Source organism: Rhipicephalus microplus, unplaced genomic scaffold (assembly GCF_043290135.1).
Source record: "Rhipicephalus microplus isolate Deutch F79 unplaced genomic scaffold, USDA_Rmic scaffold_15, whole genome shotgun sequence".
NCBI lineage: Eukaryota > Metazoa > Arthropoda > Arachnida > Ixodida > Ixodidae > Rhipicephalus > Rhipicephalus microplus.
In genome coordinates, this window is record NW_027464588.1 from 19,545,791 (window position 1) to 19,565,638 (window position 19,848).

Here is a 19,848-nt window from a genome sequence, read left to right on the forward strand (position 1 = left end):
AGCCTTATTATTGGCAGTCAACCAAAATATTTCGAATATGAGTCATGGTAGTACCACGATTTGCTGATGTACACTGCTGAAATAGTGTTTTTTTTACAAAATAGTGAAAAATAGTCGCTTTGTCTTACTTACGTTACGGATGTGTATAATTTTTAACTAAGCACTTTTATATGCAGTACTAATTTATAAGCGGCATTAAATGTGACGAAGCTATTTGTTAGTACTAACATTGCAATTGACAGCATATATAAAGAATTAGCGGCGGCTGCATTTTTGATAGAGACGAAAATGCTGTAGGGCACGTATGCTCAGATTTGAGTGCACGTCAAAGAACACCAGGTGGTCGAAATTTCCCGAGCCTTTCACTACGGCATCTCTCATAATCATATGGTTGTTTTAAGTACGTCATACCTTACATAACAATCAATAAATAAATCAATCAAGAGAAAGAAGTAATCAATGAACAATGTTGTCCTGTTCACCTTTCTTCCAAATTCTTGGGAGCACTAGTCAGTGCCAAAAAGCAAATTAACTGCACAGTGAAATGTAAACCAAGAACAGAAGCGACGTCCTAGATTTCCAAATTCAGCCCTAAGAAAAAGTGGAGCACTACTTTGCTGACAAGGGCCCATATATTGCTTGTGTAATAAAGACTCAAAAATTAAGACTAATGAAGTAGCGATTGCTTTCTACTTTTATACGCTGTTTCGTTTTGTTGTGAAGGTAACTTGGTTTGTCCAAACTATCAGTAAAAGTAGATTGGAAGGTATCACGCTTGCAACCATGCTCGCGCTCTGAAATTGTGCCCTGGTGGCTAAAACATGGCATTTGCCTCATATGCAATGTCGTCTAGTACTTTTGTTGTAACTAATAGCACCTGAGAGATAATGGGTCTGGTAATTACGTAGTGCAAATGATATCATTTTGCACAATGTGGATTTGACATGAGGGCAACTTATCCCCAAAAGCCAAGCTGAAAGCGTAGAGGACGCGGAAGTCGTTTATTAGTTTCCTGCTTTTTACACGTACAGCAGAATGCTGACTGCGTCAGGCATATTTTTCAAAAAATATTAAAGAATTTTTATTCGACCGTGAATAGGACAGAATGATGCGAAAAAAGAAGTAAAAACACTTCAGAAGCGCAGAAAGTAGGGTGGTTATCATAGTCGACAATTGCGTCGGAATGTTTGTTGGTTGAGAGTAAATCAGTTTTCTCTAATGAACTACTCATTGAAACACTGGGTTTACCTTTGGTTTTCGACAAAACATTTTTCTTCGGAGATGATTATATAATTCACATATTTAGCCAGTCAGAAATCTGTTGATGATATGTATAATTTCACTTTTCTTTTTTTCTGATCTTTGAAATTTCAGTATGGGAACTAAAATATTGCTCACCCAAATTATCTCTTCTAAGTGTGAACGCTAGTGTTCTTGTGTTCATCGCACCATCTCTCTGGGCTGGTTTTCTTTCTACCATGAAATAAATCGAACTAACACAATTTACAGCCTTATGTCTGAGAAATCATGCCTTTTTAATGAAACAGGAAGGAATATTTATGCGCTACTAAATTCTCGAGCGAATGACTCATGGTGTTATAACGCAAAACTTGACAAGCTGTACAGGAAACCAAAAGTTGGAACTTCACAAAGTTGTACAAGAAACTTCCCAAAGCTGTAGTTCAAACCAGATGCGTGCGCCGAAGCTAACGCCGGCTTTCGATGAAAGTTTCTCGGGCGGCAGTTTGGCTTTGTTTGCGACGTCTGCAAACATGAATGAAGTACCCGTGGAAGAACGTTTCAGCTATGCTGTTTAACCACCTCAACGGAGCACTTGGGCGGTGAGTTGTTTCCTTGCAATATTTTGTAGCACCAAAAGATCTTGCGATGCGCATAAAACATCCCTATACTTTCGATATTTGTTACATATCTTCTTTTATTCGTGAATTGGGTACCATAGCGGTATTCAAAAGAATCATTTATTGTCAACTCAAACTTATGTACTGCCATAAGGAAGGCCAGAAAAGAGACATGCAGATTTCTTTCCCCTTTTGTCATCACAGAATTTGCCTCATCTTTAGCGTTGTTCGCACCACATCATCTGTGCTCTTCCACCACAATAAAAAAGTAAGTGATCGAAATAAACAATGCACTGATGGGTGTGGTGCCCCTCGTACAAACCGCATTTCGCCTTACTGCTGGGTCGATACTACCTGTTCATGCGCTGCACCACGACGTTCACGATCCCCGCATCCCAATAAATTTGTAATTATTTTTATCTCTTTGATCCCCGAGAGAATAACGCTGCGTTTATTATCTGTAGCAAGGACAAGAAATGATCTCCAGAAACGAAAAAAAAGCCACGCGAAAAAAAACAACACGCATATGGCGGGAGCGCATCTGTTCAGGAGCACACTGTGTAGTAATAGAAATGTTTTTGTGGCAGTACCTTTTTTTCTGTTTTTCATCTTTTATGTGTGCTACTCAGATCCAGTAAGCGCAGTAAAGCGTAAGGCAGTAATGAAGTACCACTTACTGTGCTGGCTTTTCCCAACGAGCAGTGATCCAACCCAAAATAAAATGTATTTTATATTAGCGGCAACAGCAGATCCGGAGTATATGGTCATTCCGGTAAACGCCAGCACATGGTATTGCATTGACGGCGACAAAAGAGCTTGAGCTTTTTGCTCTCGCGAGCTCTCAATTTCGGTGATAATTATTACCCACAGCAAATGTGCGAAACCCTCTTTAAGGCATAAGTCACAAAACGAGCGCACAAAAAAGGGCGCGCCGCCAAATTCTCGCGACGAAGCGCCGAGACGTCCACGATAAAAAAAAGAAAACAAGCATTTAAAGACTTCTCGGGCGCGCGTCCCTCTCCCCTCGGAAGCGTAGGTTCGCCAACTAACCTCCTCGCCTCGGCGGCCGAGCAAGCCCTAGAGAGTTCTCGATGGAAAGTGGCGTGGTGATGCAGGGTTGCGTCATCCGTCGTGGACGACCCTCGTACCGTCTCGCGCTTTCCCCCAGCCTTCGCTGCGCACTGCACCGACGAAATGATGAGAATTTTCTGGAAGGTATTTATATTTTTGAAAGGTATTTATTTGAACAGCGGAGATGGGAGATCAGGAGAAGGAATTTGCCGTGTCGTCGGCGAAGGTTTTGTCCTCAGTGACAAAAGAGGAGAAGAAGGAAGTTAGTCCAGAGTGCGTAGGGTATCCTGCCGCGTCTGTCGGTGAAGGTTTTGTCCTTAGTGACAAAGCAGGAGAAGGAGAAAGTATGCGCCAGAGTGCGTAGGGTGTTCCGCCTTGTGGGCGGAGCGACAAAGCAGGAGAAGAAGAGGATTTCCACCTGAGGGGTGAAGACTCGAGCTACAGGCAAGAGTGTGTGTCTACCGCTAGCAAGCGAAGACGCGTGGCAACAGCTGCGTGTGGGAAGCCGACGTGTTTCCGGCGAAGCAGTTTGAAGCTTGGAGAGCGGCCAAGTGAAGACGTGAGGTTTCCTGGAAGAGAAACTTCGGGGGCAGTGGAACGACAATAACGCTGGACTTTGAGTGAGTGATTCTCGGAAGAGTATCATCCAGACTTTTGTTCCCAGAACTTTGGACTGAATAGGTTTTCTAACTCTTTAGTCTTTAAGTGTCTTGGTTGTTCAATGCATGCGACGGCATTGTAGTGCGTCTGTGTAGTGTTGTCTGTGTCTGTTGTTTCGAGAGTGGCTGATTGTGCTGTGTAGTACATTGTTTGATTGGTGCCATATTGTATTCAACTATTTTCGAGTGTGCATACTTGTGTATTGTTTTGATCTGTCATACTTGAGAATATAATTTTGTTTTGTCTATCAACTCTCGGCTCTGACTTGTTCTTTGGGCCACAGCCAGCGTCCGCTGGCACGCCAAATAGGACACCTTCTAAATTGTCCACGCTTTCGTGGTGCGGTTCGGGGGGGCCGATACTTCGGCCCTTGGAATTAGCCAGGCGATCGCCTCCCGAATTAACGGGACCAGTGACAATTATTCTGGCGTCTGCGACAGGACCTTTTGGTGCACAGTGTGTTCAAAGTAGTAGGAAAGAGCCTCGAGTTGTTGATACTGCTATCGGAACGATTTTGTGTGTTGCTCAGTGTTCTCCTTAACGAGTGCAGGAGAGTGTTCCGATAGACTGATTTAGGCAGATATTTTTTGCACGCGGCAAGGTTTTATTTGCGAGGCACAATGGATCTCGAAAAGTTAGTACCTCTTGGTGAGAAGATGGGTCTTTCTGGCGCTGAACTATGGATGTGGGTCACCCAGAAGGAAAAAGAAGAAAAAGAGAGGACCAAAGGAGAAAAGGCAGCTGAGCTGGAAAAATAAAGGCTCGCGGCCGAAAGAACCAAAGCGGAAAAAGAAGCTGAGTTGAAGAGAGAGAGGTTGGCAGCTGAGAGGGCCAAAGAAGAAAAAGCGGTTGAGTTTGAGAGATAGAGGATGGCAGCTGAGGCTGAGAGAGCCAGGAAAGAAAAAGCAGCTGAGGTTGAGAGAGAGAGATTGGCAGCTGAGAGAGAGAAAATGAAAGAGAGGCAAAAGAGCAACAGCTGAAAGATGAAAGAGAGGCAAAGGAGCGACAGCTGAAAGAAGAAAGAGAGCAGCAATTGAAGTTGGAGCTGGAGAGAGAAAAGCTGGCCACTGAGAGGGCGAGAGAAGAAAGAGAGGCAAAGGAGCGACAGCTGAACGAGGAAAGAGAGGAAAGGGAACGGCAGCGGCAGCACGAGATGGAACTCGAGTGGCTTCGTTTGCAACAGCGAAGTGAAACTTCCGTCCAAGCTAGAGTTGAAAGCAGTGAACGGGAAGATCATGGCTTCCGCTTGAACCAAAGCAAGCTGCTCGTAGCGTTTGATGAAAGGAAGGACAACCTTGACGCGTACTTTCACCGATTTGAGACGATCGCGAGGAGCCAAGATTGGCCGGAACATCAATGGGCAACTGCTTTCAGTACTTGCTTGAGTGGTGAAGCGCTCAGTGTGTACGGTAGGCTTGCGCCTACCGATGCAGCCAACTATGCAAAGGTGAAAGCTGCTTTGCTGAAGCGATTTAGATTTACTCTGGAAGGTTTCCGGGACAGATTTCGGACAGGAAAGCCAGCTGATGGTGTGACGGCTACGCAGTATGCCGCCCGACTTTGCCATCAATTCGACAGATGGATTGAACTTTCAGGGACAGTGCAGGAGTACAATGAGCTTAGAGAGCTCCTAATCAGAGAACATTTTCTTACTAGTTGCCACCCAAGCCTGTCGCTGTACTTGAAAGAGAGGAAGGCAGTGTCACTTGAAGGAGTGCTTAAATTGGCTGATCAATTCTTGGAAGCACAAGGTGGCACAAACTTGGCCAGAATCGAAAAGGAGTGTCCCAAAGATTCGAATAAATTGGCACCCGAACAAAAGAAGCGTGCACCAGAGAGTGTTCCGCGATATTTTTTCTGTAACCGAGTGGGTCATCGCGCTAACAACTGTCGAACTAACTTTACGAGTCCCACGGTCGTAAAATGTTTCAAGTGTGTCATACTGGGCACAAAGCAGACGCGTGTGGTAACAGTCCAGTCAAACCCACCAGGTATCCTGTGTGCTAGCAGCGCCGAAATCCGATGATAACGCCATCACCGACTGATTCGTAGAGTTGGAAAATGGGGAGAAACTTCCTATTGTGGGTGCTGTAATGACAAAACAGCCAACCGGTGTTACGAAGGGAATGCCAACGCTGCCTGGAAAAGTTGCGGGCAAGAAGATTACGGTGCTAAGAGACACCGGTAGTTCCACGGTTATCGTGCGGAGAAATTTGGTATGGAAAGGTGAGTTGACAGGCAAAACTAAACCGGTTTGCCCAATTGACAGTACGGTTCGGATGCTTCCCGAAGCAGAAATTGAGGTTGAAACCCCGTACTTCAGCGGGAAGGTTACTGCTCTATGCATGACGACCCCCCTGTACGACCTCGTCATCGGAAATATCGACAGGGCGCGAGGGCCAAATGATCCAGAATGTTTAGGGGGAAGACCCGAAGATGGAGCCTCCGCTGACACAAGGACCGCGAGATTCAGCAGAGAACAACCCTGTGAAGGATTTCACCCGAGCCCAAGGTGAAGCCTGGGCGCAAGAGACAGCGAATGAGAACATGGTCGTATTGAATGACTTCACGTGCTGGGCAGCTGGACTTACGTCGGCTTGACCTCAACTGACCAACAATGTAACGACGACGGAGTCGGCCAGCCAGGCCCAATGTCGGGACATGAACAAGCGGGTGAATAACTGGACAGGATCAGTTGAGCGTTACGACCCGTTAACAATGTCGGAAATGACAACGATGGCTGAGACGCCGCCTCAGATACCATCGGTGGAAAGGGCTCGCCGGAACAAAACGAGGAAAAACAAGAAGAGATCGAGCGAGCACTGCAAGAAAGGACGCAAGCGCAGCTCGAAGTACACGGGATAGGTGTTGAGGTCGAATCGAAATGTGTTTGAAAGTGCTGAGTGCAATAGGTTAAGTTAACGTGATTGTTGTCCTGTGTCTCGAGTGAATCAAAATTTTTGTTACGGTGATGTTATGTATAGTATTGTACAATTGTTGTAATGAGAGAATTTCGTACATTGGTATTGTTTGGAAAATGTGATGGAGTGTTGTACTCATGTACCTATGGTTACACTCTATGTGTTGTGAGATTGAATCGCAATGTACAATTGTATTGAGTGATCTATTGCGAATGTGACGTGTGATGAGCGACGGACTATGTTACAGTCTTTGAGAGTGTGGGGACTGTTCGCGCTTGTTTGTGGGGTTTTGATTATTACGAGATAATATTCTTAAAGTGGGGGGCGGTGTAAGAAAACGAGCGTTCAAAAAAGGGCGCGCCGCCAAATTCTCGCGGCGAAGCGCCGAGAGGACAAGGATAAAACAAAAAAGAAAACAAGCATCCAAAGACTCCCCGTGCGCGCGTCCCTCTCCTCTCGGAAGCGTAGGTTCGCCAACGAACCTCCTCGCCTCGGCGGCCGAGCAAGCCCTAGAGAGTTCTCGATGGAAAGGGGCGTGGTGATGCCGGGTTGCGTCATCCGTCGCGGACGGCCCTCGTACCGTTTCGCGCTTTCCCCCAGCCTTCGCTGCGCCTCGCGCCGACGAAATGATGAGAATTTTCTGGAATCTCGCGCGGAAGGTATTTAATCGAGCAGCGGAGATGGGAGATCAGGAGAAGAAGGAATTTCGCGCCGGAGTGCGTAAGGTGTTCCGCCGTGTCGTCGGCGAAGGTTTTGTCCTCAGTGACAAAAAAGGAGAAGAACGAAGTTAGCGCCAGAATGCGTAGAAATAATAGATATAGATAATAGAATACGTAGATAAAAGCTGCATGTAGGCAGCCTGACTGGTCCCACCTACCAGGACAATAACAGCAGCAGCAAACATTAGCAAGCATTCTTTCTTGTCACAATAGTAAAATAGAAATACACAAAGAAAATCAATAAGAGAGGAAGAAAAAAAGTTTGAAACAAACATTCTCAACAGACACAATCATTAAAAACAAACATTGGTGTTTTTGAAATTAGTTGAAGCATTCTCTTTTTGTAAATATGACGTATGTTGTCATTACTTAATTTATATTTGTTTAGTATTGAAGGAAGGTGGTAAGAAAGTGTTTGAAAACCGTAGTTTTTGCGTGGTCGCGGAGCTGCCCAATGTTCGGTGTGTCGGTTTATGCGATAGGATTGAATTATTGACAAGTTAGCAATGTTCGTCATATGAGTACTGCCCTTAATCATTTCATGTTTAAAAGAACCTATAAGCTGATACTCATAAAAGTTGTCAACTCGAATAATTTTGAACTTGAAAAATAGGTCACGCGTGTGCTCAGTATAAGGTACATCAGCAATAGTCCATAGAGCTTGCTTTTGTAGTGTGACTAAATTTTCTAACGATTGTTTAGTGCTGTTTGACCAAATGAGGTGACAATAGCGCAGATGTGAAGCAAAGAGTGCATTACAAATCATGATTTTTTTTTTGTTTTCTTGGAAAAAGTATTGGTATGTCACACAAAAAAGCTTGACATCCGTAATCACATATAATGATTTTTAAAAGGAATGCAATGCAAGACTGAAACGTGTGATCGGAATGCAATAAAGACAAACGCAAACAAAGCTAGGCAGAAGCCACCTAACAAGAAAAGAAAACCTTCGAAAAGTTATTTTCCTAAGCAGCATGAATACCTCTTTGAGAAAAGCCGCTGACTTTGAAGGGATCCATATAATTTCATTCTTTCGTTTGAAAATGAGAGAAAGGGTGGAAGCTGTCGCAGCCACTCAAGACATTCGGTAAGTGTGTGCAGGTGTTTCAATTTACCATAATCTCTTTGAGACAGAGACATACACTGTTTGCGAACTTCTTTGTTAGCGTGAGCATGAATAACAACGTAGGTAAACTTGTGACCTGATGTTTTGGCTGTACTTTAGACTGGTTCATTGCTATAAATTATTCATTGCGTCAGTGGGCAATTGACATGTCATTTTTTATGACGTTTATAATTTATGTAAATGCAGACTTCAAGAAATCATGGTTTTGCTTGAAACAAAGGTTTCGTTACATTTATTGGCATTACTGATTGGCACATAAGGAGCTATTTTATTGTGCACCAGCATAGGCAGCAGAAGACACTGAAGCTCGAATCGGGATCGGGTCAAAGATAATTGCTTGTTGTGTAGCTGCTGCTCTTACTTCACTTCTGGATTCTGCCTTACTCAAAAAAAGCAATTTGGTACACGCAAAATTTAATTGGTATAGTAATCTTCGCTATTCAGATTTAGTAATTGTGTGCCTCGGATGATATTATAAATCAAAGCTTTCAAATCTTCACCGTAGGCTATTTTTTTACATTCTTTACCCAGCTTACAGCTTTAGTGTAATTGCGGCAGAACTATAAAATATATTTTAGAAAAAAATTATTCAGGGACCATAGTGATATTTTTTAAGGAAGAAGAGAAATGCGACAAATATCAGGACTTTTATTCAATACCAACTAATGCACTGTGAAAATTGTTTTTTGATGGGCCTCTAACCAAGAATACCAGTTTGTTTTCCCCGATCATTTATTTTTTTTGCTTATTCTTCAACACGTATATATCATTTCCATTACCTTAGTTCTTTCAGTCTCCATTTTCTACTCGCTCACCTCAGTCGTGTCTTTTTGATCTTTGAAAAATTTCGCATCCCATCAAATGGCTCAAGTAGTGTGGTTACTCACTATTTTCACTAGCTGATAAGAGATAGCACAAAATATGCGTAACATTAGCCAGAAAAAGTTTTTTTTTGCAAAGTGGAAGCGGGAATGCACTATACATACTCTTATCGCCCCCCTACATATTCACCTTTGTACGTACGTACGTACGTACGTGTGTGTGTGTGTGTGTGTGTGTGTGTGTGTGTGTGTGTGTGTGTGTGTGTGTGTGTGTGTGTGTGTGCGCGCGTGTGCGTGGTGCTCCACTCGAAGCTGTTGCTGTGTTGCTGTGGCTTCCATGTTACCGTGCATGCTCTGATTATTCCAGCCATTCACTGATTGGCTCAAATAATGGTGTTGCATAATTCGAAGCAATAAAATAGAAAGGGAGAAGTTATGCGGATAGGCAGAGACGTTAAAGAGAAAGCAAATATGTAGTAGGCTACCCTTCTAGGGGAAGGTTTAAAGAGAGACAGAAAAGTAAGAAAGGAAAAACGAGAGAGGGAGGAGAGAGGGAGGAATAAATTAATGGGCGCGGTCGTCTGATTGAACTGTTCCTTTTCTTTTTCAGCGCGTGCTTCCTGACTCGAAAAGAGCCAACATATTACAACATTCCTAGCAATACTTTCTAAAGATTACACCTCAGCAAAACATCGCCATCACTCCTGCCTCAACCTAAATGGGGATTCATTAATATTCCATATAGAAGTAACTATTTTTCAATAATTGCAGCACATCAATACAAAATGCATGTCCCCCACGTGTTTCCAAATGTATCATCGACAACTAGAATTGGGACAGTTTCACAAAATTACTCTGTTAACTTGGACTAATGGGGTGTTAAGCATAGAGGCAGCTGAGGGCTAGCATAGCGCTTTTTTATTGATGCTGCAACTGAACGTATTCCACAAACATGTGAATGGTCAGGCAAAGTACGAGTCCCATGGTCGTAGAGTGCCATAATGCATTCAAATAACAAAAAAAACTTCAGTCCTGCGTGGAAGGCGCAGCGAAATCACGACGGAAGCTAGAAGAGTGGTTTTTGAGAGCCTTTCAGAATACCACTGCAAGCACATCTGCTTGATACCCACTGCGGCATTATGCATTAAAAATGTTTGCGTAGTAGGTGGGTATTTGCTATCCTATTTTTCGTCATTCTTTTGAGGAGCGTGGTATCCGCTAAACATTTGCAAGAAATTTTTTGTCAATTGTTCATGAAGTGGCTGACGAGGAATTATGGCTCAAGTGGATGTGAGCCACAGTTAATAGGGGAGCAAGAACACGCTTTCGTAATGGGTTGGAGCATTGGACGAACCATTCGCTATGCTATCACAGTGTGCGACGACTGGCTGTTTTTCGCTGTTTTAAAACGCTTTATAAGCCAAAATCAGGCGATTGCTTTCCCGACATCAAGGCTGCCTAAGGCTAGTTTGCCAACAATTCACAAGCCCCTGTGTGGCTCAGTGGTAGAATACTGGGCTGGGACCCAGCGGACCTGAGTTCAAGACAGCGAGCCCCACTGTGCCACTCGTGCTAGGTTTTTTTCTGATTTCGCGCGATGTGTTTACGGACACCGGTGGTGGTGGACAACTTCGCGTGACCCGAGTTGTGATCTCATAACACCTTTCACTGTAATAAGGCATGGATGTTGTTTCGGGGACTCACCGACAGCGGAGAATCCTATAAACATTAGGGATATTATGTCGCAAGAGAGGAGATTCTGCTAAAAGAGGTGATGAGAAATATGGCATAAATTTATATTCACTTTGAAGTCATATACACCAAAGGAGGGCAAATTCTTGAACAGGATGAGAAGAGTAGAAGGAAAATGTATTCACCACTTCTGCTGAACACGAAAGGTGACAGATCGGAGGGTCAGGCAAACACCCTCGGGGCAAACTTCAAACAGGTCTCAAACTCACCACTTTATAGCGAAGCATTCCAACATTACAAAGCTAGAATAGAAAAAGATAGATTAGAACGCCAATCCACAACACATAATGAACCTTTCTGTTTGGCTGAACATGTCTCACTTATGTCTCACCTGCTGCAATAAATCTACCCCAAACCCGGACCGTGAGGCATATGAAATACAGAAACACCTTCCTACCGAAACCCCAAAAGCCCTCCTCTCCATGTATAACGCGGATATGCTTTCCCAGCAAGCTACCCCGAGCCTGAAAGGAAGCCATCGTTTTCCCAATTATAAAACGAGGCAAGGCTAATTGCGTGAACTAGTTGTCTTTGCAAGGTCCTTCAGAAAATGATAAACGTGGCTGATGCACTTTCTTGAAACTAATGGCCCGCTTGGCCTATACCAGTGTGGGTTTCGAGAGGCTCGGTTCACCGTGGACTGTCCTGTCTGTATTGAGGCACAAATCCGGGACGCTTTTGTTGATTACCAATTTTTTTCTCTCTGTGTTTCTCGATAAAGAAAAGGCGTATGACACTGCATTGTGCTTTGTCATATCACGAGACCTGCAACATTTAGGTGCGTGGGGTACAGTGCTGACAATCATCGAAAGCTACTTGTCCAACCGGACTTTTCATGTTCGTGTGGGCATCGTCTTATCCCGGATATTTGTCAAAGAACAAAGAGTGCCACATGAAGGTGTCTTGAGTTTTGTGCTTATTATAGCAACTCCTTGCGCCTGTATATTTTACGCAATATGTTTTATTGCATATATCACGATGATGTACATGTTTTAAATCGTGCGACCTCTCATTATGTGAATGTCAAGCCCAATGAGGTTCGAACAAGGTTTCTCAGTAACCAGATGATGGGGCGTAGCAAGGGTAGGGGCACACCGGTCACATGCCCCACTTCCCCTTCTCCCTGAATATTATTTGTCACCATGGTATAGAGAGCGAAAAATGGTCATTTTAGGCGGATGCACCTCCCAAAACCAAAATGCTTCTTCCTCCCCCCCTCCCAAAAAAAACATTCCTGGCTATGCGCCTGGGTAGATGACGGTTGTAATAAACTTCATAAGCGAAAAAGCACTTGCGTCTTGTTCTGCCGAAAGTGGGGCCTCCACCTTGACCCCGACATTGACCTGCATTGTCAACGCCTATTTGTCAACATTGAGCAAAAGTCTTTTGGCCTATAATTGACGCAAAACTAGCCTTAAAACCATACATAAAATATTTTTGAAAACTAGTTTAAAAACCATGAATATTTCGAGTTTTGTCACGCACTACATAGGGCATTGACAGGAAACCCTTGATAAATTTATATAAAAGCCTTCTACGCACGCGCCTAAAGACTACGGTGGTATAACCTATCAGTTTGCGACACCAATAGCCTTGCAGATGCTTGACGCTGTCCACCAAATGCATTCGTCTTTCTGTAGGTGCTTTTCGAACTAGCCCTCTAGAAAGCCTGTACGTAATATCAAATGAATGCTTCGTCACTCAACCTGCAAAGATGGTACATGTCTTTGCTGTACATTCTGAAGGTTAAGGCAGACGAGAAACATTCCACTCTCTTTAGAGTTCCTAATTTATCCAATTCCGCTTTGTTCAACAATCATCCTTCACTGAGACAGCCCTACTGACTCTATGTGAGAAACCTTGCTGAAGAAACTGGCGTGCCATTCTTAGAGTACCATTTTGACGGCTCCCGGATTATATGCGTCGCATTATAACTACACTATAGTGGTAGATTATAGACTGTGATTCTTCTTTCGTGGAAGGTACAAAACATGCTACTACTGCAAATATCCACACGCACTTCACCGAACTCCAACGCAAGTACACCTGCTCAAAGTTCTTCTCTGATCCTTAAAAATCTCACACTGGTGGGTCTTATGCCACTGTTTGTCCATCTTTTTCTGATTCCGGTATTCTGTACACCAAAACAAGCATACTTACTACCGAAGCTCATGCAATATCTGTAGCATTCAATCATATTAAAGAAATAACTACAAAGTGCGGTAATATACACGGATTAACTGAGCACAGTAACAGCTTTGAAAACTTTGAAAAACCATAAAACTTTTTTTGTCAGTTTACTCTTTTGATTCACTATCTACGCCCTCAGACGGCATGTTGTAGTGTGCATGGTTGCCAGGGCACCTTCTGATCGGGGAAATGTGTTCGCGGATAAGCTCGCTGCATCCGCTCAAGATAACTCTCGAGCTAACACATCTATAGCTGTTTCTGCCCTTGATCTGTGGCCTTTTCTACGACAGGAGCTCAGGTAGTGCTGGCAGCTCCTATGAAATCGGCAAACGCCAAACAATTTACATGTAATCAAACTAAGAATTTGAAATCGGCCAACAGATCACGCTACGCACAAGTCACACTTACCAGGCTACCCATAGGACACACACACAGCACACGGGCATAATTACTGTTTCGCGGCAACCCACCCATTTGTGAGATTTCGGAAACCACTTACGGTTCTCCACTTTCTCGTGAGTGTATACGATTTAGATGCTGTTGGAGAAAAGCAGTTTTTGTGGCCCTACCAACAACAGCTTTCAGTACATCCTATCACATCCATCGGTAAGAACACGCTTTTTGATCTCCAATAACTGTTCTGTTTTTTTTTAAAGATGCACATAGTTTTCGCACCATATTCTGTGCTGATCTGTTTTTTTTTCTTTTTGGTATTGCAAGCACAATGGGGACACCGGTTGGTTGCTTGAAATGCATTGTTCAATTCACAATCGACTTTCTGCGTCACCGTAGCACAAATAGTGCACAGCATGATTGATTCTTACTTTATCACCGCATTGTTTGAAGCTGTCTTAGTCGGTGCGAGCGGGCTGTGTTGTAAAGTAAAGTTTGCAACAGCAACGAGGCACGCTGTACTACTGGCACGTGCATGTTCATATCCGGAACAAGAAGGTACTTGCCGAATCATTTTGCGTATCAGAGAGAGCGTGAGAAAACGATTCAAAGAAATCGCCATTTAAAAAGCACATCTCGCTGTGTTAAAGTACTGAGTGAATAATTGACAAAGCGTGAGATCTGGGCAGCTATAAAGACGGCCATTTCGCTTCGCTCTAAAGCATGGTTCGCAAAGCTTTTGTATATTCTTGGCCCATAAATGTTCTTGCTCCGGCAGTTCTGCGAGATCTTCTGTGAACGTGCTCAACGAGTTTTTGCATCAGGCATGGGACCGCTTTTTACCTCTAAATTTTGTTGCCAGAACGCTTCGGTCTCCCTGTTTTTTTTGCCCCCCCCCCCCCAAAAAAAAAGAAGGCGCGCCCCTTAAAGTTATTGGCTTCTTTTTTCGGTCAAAGCTAGATGAAAACTACAGCGTGTATGCTCATAAACAGCGCATATACTCGCTTCCATCTATTACGCACAATGTATAAGCAGCTAAATCTAAAACTTCATTGCTTTAGAATAAGCGTATGAAGCCCTTTGAACGCAACTGATAATTGTGCTGTTGCTATTGATTCTCGTTCCACGTTCGTGCTAGGTTATTGTCTGCATCAATGAATGAGTGGCTACAGGGTGGTCGGCTGCTGCCCGAAGGCCGCTGGTTGAATCCCGGCTCGGGCAATCGCAATTTAGTGAAGAGGAAATGGTAGACAACCGTGTACTGTGCGATATATTTGCACGTTAGAGAACACCAGATGGTCAAAATTTCCGAATTTTTCCGCTACGCCATCTTTTATCGTTAAATCCTGGTTTCGTGCTGTCACATTTGATTTGTATACTGTGATATTGTGAAAGGGGTCATCTTGTCACGCCAGACGGTAACGTCTTTGCGCTCAGACACAAGCGATTAATGGCGACACAAGTTAGTTACGCGAGACCTTTGACATTTCTATTAGCTATCTTTCACTAGGACATATTCGACATTGGGCTGCTATCACTTATAGAAAAACTTACTCTAAGTTGCAATGCGCTCTCAGAAAGTGGCCGTATTTAGGGCGTCTCATCGACACTCGACAATAACTGTGAAGAATGAAAAAAACAGAAGAAGACAAGCACCCGTAGCACCAAGTCACAGGAATGTCCGCACGGATTTTTCAGAAAGAGAAGCTTCTCAGTTGCCATAAAATTTTTCCTGGTCTGGGGTTTGAACTCAAGACTAATTGAGTTAACCAAGAAGCTAGCAATTGACAGCGTGATTGTGAATTCTTCAATAACTTGAAGCACATGGAGACAAGTATTGCAAATGAGTTCTGCGGAAGCTCGCAAGGTTTAACTTTTCGAAATCCGCAAGGCTGAAACCCGCAAAGTCAAAACCCCGGAACAGGGTGAATTTTGTCGGCAACTGAGAAGCTTTTTCTTTTTCTGAGAAATCCGCATGGATTACCTTGTGGCTGTGTACTTTGTGTGTTAAATTGTAAAGATGTCCTTTCGTTCAAATTTGTATGTCCGTGTGGGCAAAACAAGTTAATTGATTTTATCAAATGTAATTTGTATTAGAAGGTAATATTTTACTACAATATAAAAATTGTTGCCTACAATTGGGAAAATCCAAAACCGAAGACACATCAAAGGACTGCAGATATTTCGCACACATATCACATCACGTATGTCCCATTTTAAGCTTTTGTTCGAGGGGCAACTAGAACCAAACGCAATACATATGCGGCCACCCTTTACAGGCCAGTTGAACATACTTATTTTTTTCATATATACCCTAATTCCCATTCTGACATTACATAGGGAGTTTAAGCTGTAAAATAAATTTACAAATCAAAACAATGTTATTTTATAATGAAAATGGTAAACAAAGCAAAATCCAGTTTAACAGGCAAAGTTGCAGAAATGAAAAATCGGTGACTTATATGAAAACTCAACAAGAGGGGCACGACTAGAGTCCCAATAGGTATAAATGTGTATAAAGAATATTGCCATAGAAAGAAATACAATAACAATGAAAGAAGAATAAGCTTGAATACATACCTACAAACACGCATAAATAGATTAGTCATGTTTAAGAAAATATTCAGCTCATTTACAAAAGCGGCATGATCAATGATTGGAGCAATGTCCCCCGGTAGTGTGTGTGACTTGAAGTAATAGTGATATCTTATACATGTTTGTGCGTGAAAAGAAAGGCTGTAATTTGAATTGGTGATAAACACGTTTGGAAATATTATAAGGTGTGTTTTGTGGGCTTCACGAAAACATAATTTACCATCATAAAATATATGAAATGTGACAACAGTGACGACAGTCTGCGTTTTTCAAGAGAGGGTAATAAGAGTGAGTGTTTAATATCTGTAATGCTGTAGTTTCGAGAATACTGCTTGGTGATAAATCTTGCAGCTCTATGTTGTATTCATTCGAGTTCATGGACGAGATTGATTGATGTGGGATACAGATGATCGATGCATATTCAATCTTTGAATGGACAAGTGTAATGTAGGCTAGCTTTTTAGTGGTAGAGTTCGCCAAGTACTGGTTTCATTTATTAAAACAAAGTGTTTTTGACGCCTTACTAATTATAATATCTATGTGCTCCTTCCATGATAGATCAGATAATAAATGAATTCCGAGGTATTTAAACATGGATACTTTTTTAAACGGGGACAACTTGAATTTTATACTGGTTCTGTTCTGTTTTTTGTGCTCTTGTAAATTTTATGGCTTTACTTTTGGAGGCGTTAATTTGCACTTGGCACTGTTGACACCAAAGGGCAAGATTATGAAGGTCGGACTGTAATTATTCGTAAGCTTTGGTGCTGTCAATATTTCTGTAATGATGCAGTCATCTGCCAACAATCTGATTATCGTTGATAAACCATGTGCAATGCCGTTTATGTATTTGAGAAAAAATTGGTTCAAGGACCAATCCCCGCGGAACCGCAGACTTTACATGTGAAAGTGAAGATTAGTGTCCATGGACATAAACTGATTAGCTGCGGTTGGTCGGAAAACTTGTTATCCATGTAATAATTTGGCTGTTCACGTTCATAATTGTTAACTTCATTATTAGACGGATGTGTGAAACTGTGTTAAAAGCTTTTGTAAAATATTGAATACAGCGTCCATTTAAAACTATTGTCAATGGTTCGTCTAAATCTGTTATCAATGCAAACAGTTGAGTTTGACATGAACGACCACCAAAGAAACCTTGCTCATTGTTGCAAAAGAAATTTCGTTCCGATAGAAATGTCATGACAGTGAATGATGTGATGTGCTCTAGCAATTTACAACATATGCTCGTTAGTGAAACGGGCCTGTAGTTAGATACAATGGATGAATCGTCGGATATGAATATAGGAACTACGCACGCACTTTTCCAGGTGTCAGGAGCGCATCTTGTATCGACCGATTGCTCAAAGATGGAAACTAAAAATGTTCATATAGCTGTTTTGTTAGTTTCAACAGTACGGCGCAGATTTTATCTGGTTCGGGAGCTTAACTAACTAAAATGCGATGTATAGCAGCCCCTACACTCTGCCGAGTGAATAATAGGTCAGGCATTAGAGCGTTTATTTTGGAGAAATTGATATTCGGCGGTATTGGTTCTTCTGATGTAAAAACCGTGCAAAAATAGTTTAGTTCGTCTGCAATATCGGACTGCAAAAGCGGCCCACCGTTCTTTGATGATTTTGGGTTGACTTCTCAAAGCGTTTTAGAGTTGTTTTTTTTAAGTTGTGACAAGTTGTAGTTGTGAATCTTCCCTTTCGCTGCGTCGATTTCCGCTTTGCACAGTCTTGACTGGAAAAATAGCCTGAGTACCTACAGGGAAGTGCGAGTAGTGCACGTTTGGTTCAATTCGCCACTGAAGTGTCTTTCATTTTCAAAGTCTCGGCTGAAGTTATGCGGGACACCCTGTATAGACAAGAAATGAAGAGTTTTCAAAAAGTATAGAAGCCCGGTGCTTCTGGTTACGCTGCTGGTTCTTTGACTATAACAGGCAGCACAAATAAAATAAAACTCTGGCTTCAGACTGCTCCTGTGTTGATGAGGGAAGGATATGAACGAAGAGCATCTAATGACATGATTTTCATTGTCGTGTGACTACGTGGTCAGTCGCACATTTGACTGAAGTTGACAGTTATGTTGAATAGTAACAAACAGAATTCGACATAAAACAAAAAAAAACTAAACACAGTGAATATGTAACCTTTCCTGGCACTTTGACTGCTCTCTACTTCAATACACAGTAGAGCTAGCTTTTTCATTTGCTTCTTCACACGCTCCGCACCAATATCAGCACGTATAACGTGTGTTCTTAAGAGCAACGAAGTATTTCATTATGCCAAAGCCACACTCAGACGCAAGTTCTATGTGCTTACTGAAAAAACTCCACATGTTAGCAATAGCTATAAAAACATCACACCGTAGGTTCTTCCCGCATCACTACGTTCACAAAGGGAGCATAAAAAGCATATATTGGCGGCCTTTTTTCTCTAATTTTTTGCTAAGAGATACTATTTGCTGCGTCATTGAAGGGGATGCGGACTACTATTTCTTTTCACGCCACAGCGAAAACCTAGAAATGTGCCTTTGATAGATAGTGGAGGGAAATGTTGCGTAAGATTTGATCACTTCATGTAATAAAAAAAGCTATCGTGTATCTTAAACAAAAAAATCTTCTGAACAGACATTTGTCCCGTGGTGTGGAGAATTAACCTACCAACGCTCCACTGACCACTTTCGGTACGGTTACTGCAGCAATACTTGCTCTCTGACCACAGCGATGTTCTCTCTTCCTCAAACATATAAAAGGAGCATCTACCCTTTTTTCTTCGGTAATCCATTAAGGTGATAAATTACTCGATATTTGCACCAGTAAGAAAATCGAGCCAGACCAATCCGTGCTTTTGTTGGAGTCATATTGACAGTCGCCTTAGGTGTACTGACTCTTGGGGCGGAAACTTGGAGTATAAAAAGGATATCTGAGATGAACTTTGAAGCTAGGTAGCGTGTGACGGTACGGAAAATAGCATAGCAGTGACAGGTAGCAAAGCCAGAAGAATGAATCTCGAAACGAATAAAGGTTCTGATAACCAGTTCATATTGCCACGCGCGTTTCTTATTGAACCCTTGTTCGATTCGGTTTTCTCCTGTGAAGCTTGTCAGCAGTGCTCAGCGTTAACTGTGCCTTCCTGTTCGAGAAAGTTCGTGATTACTGTAGGTTGTTCTCTTAATATTGCGCGCAAGACGAGAACACTTGAGGTTATTCCAAAGCTTTCGCATCGACAAGTGATAAGACTGGAATATTCACGGCACATGTATAAACGTGTACGCACTTCACCACTTGTTAGTTGATCGACGACCGAGGCTGTGTTCACCACTTTCAGTGCAAATTTTACGGCTGTAGTCTGATGTTCAGTCTCTTGGCCACAAGTTCAGCCAAACAATAAGTTGCCTATTCACGTGTCCGTGACGTCGACGTCACGGACACGTGAAATTTGGTGGAGGTGCTTCCTAACTCATGTTCCGTACACACCCTGAAGTCGTGAGCACAGCCCACGTCATGAAGAAGATACCGACTCCGTCAGTGACAGTAGAGCCGGCCCCAGACTGCAAAAACTAGCCCCCAACCACCCCACCCTAAATGGGAACCTTACTAGACAACACATGAGCTGCGACGACAAAGCAAGCCGCCACGATGACAACATCTACGCAGCCTACACCTCTGCTTCTTTGTGAGCCGAATGGGCCGCCGAAAGTCCGACGGTCATCGAGCGAGGAACCGGAGAG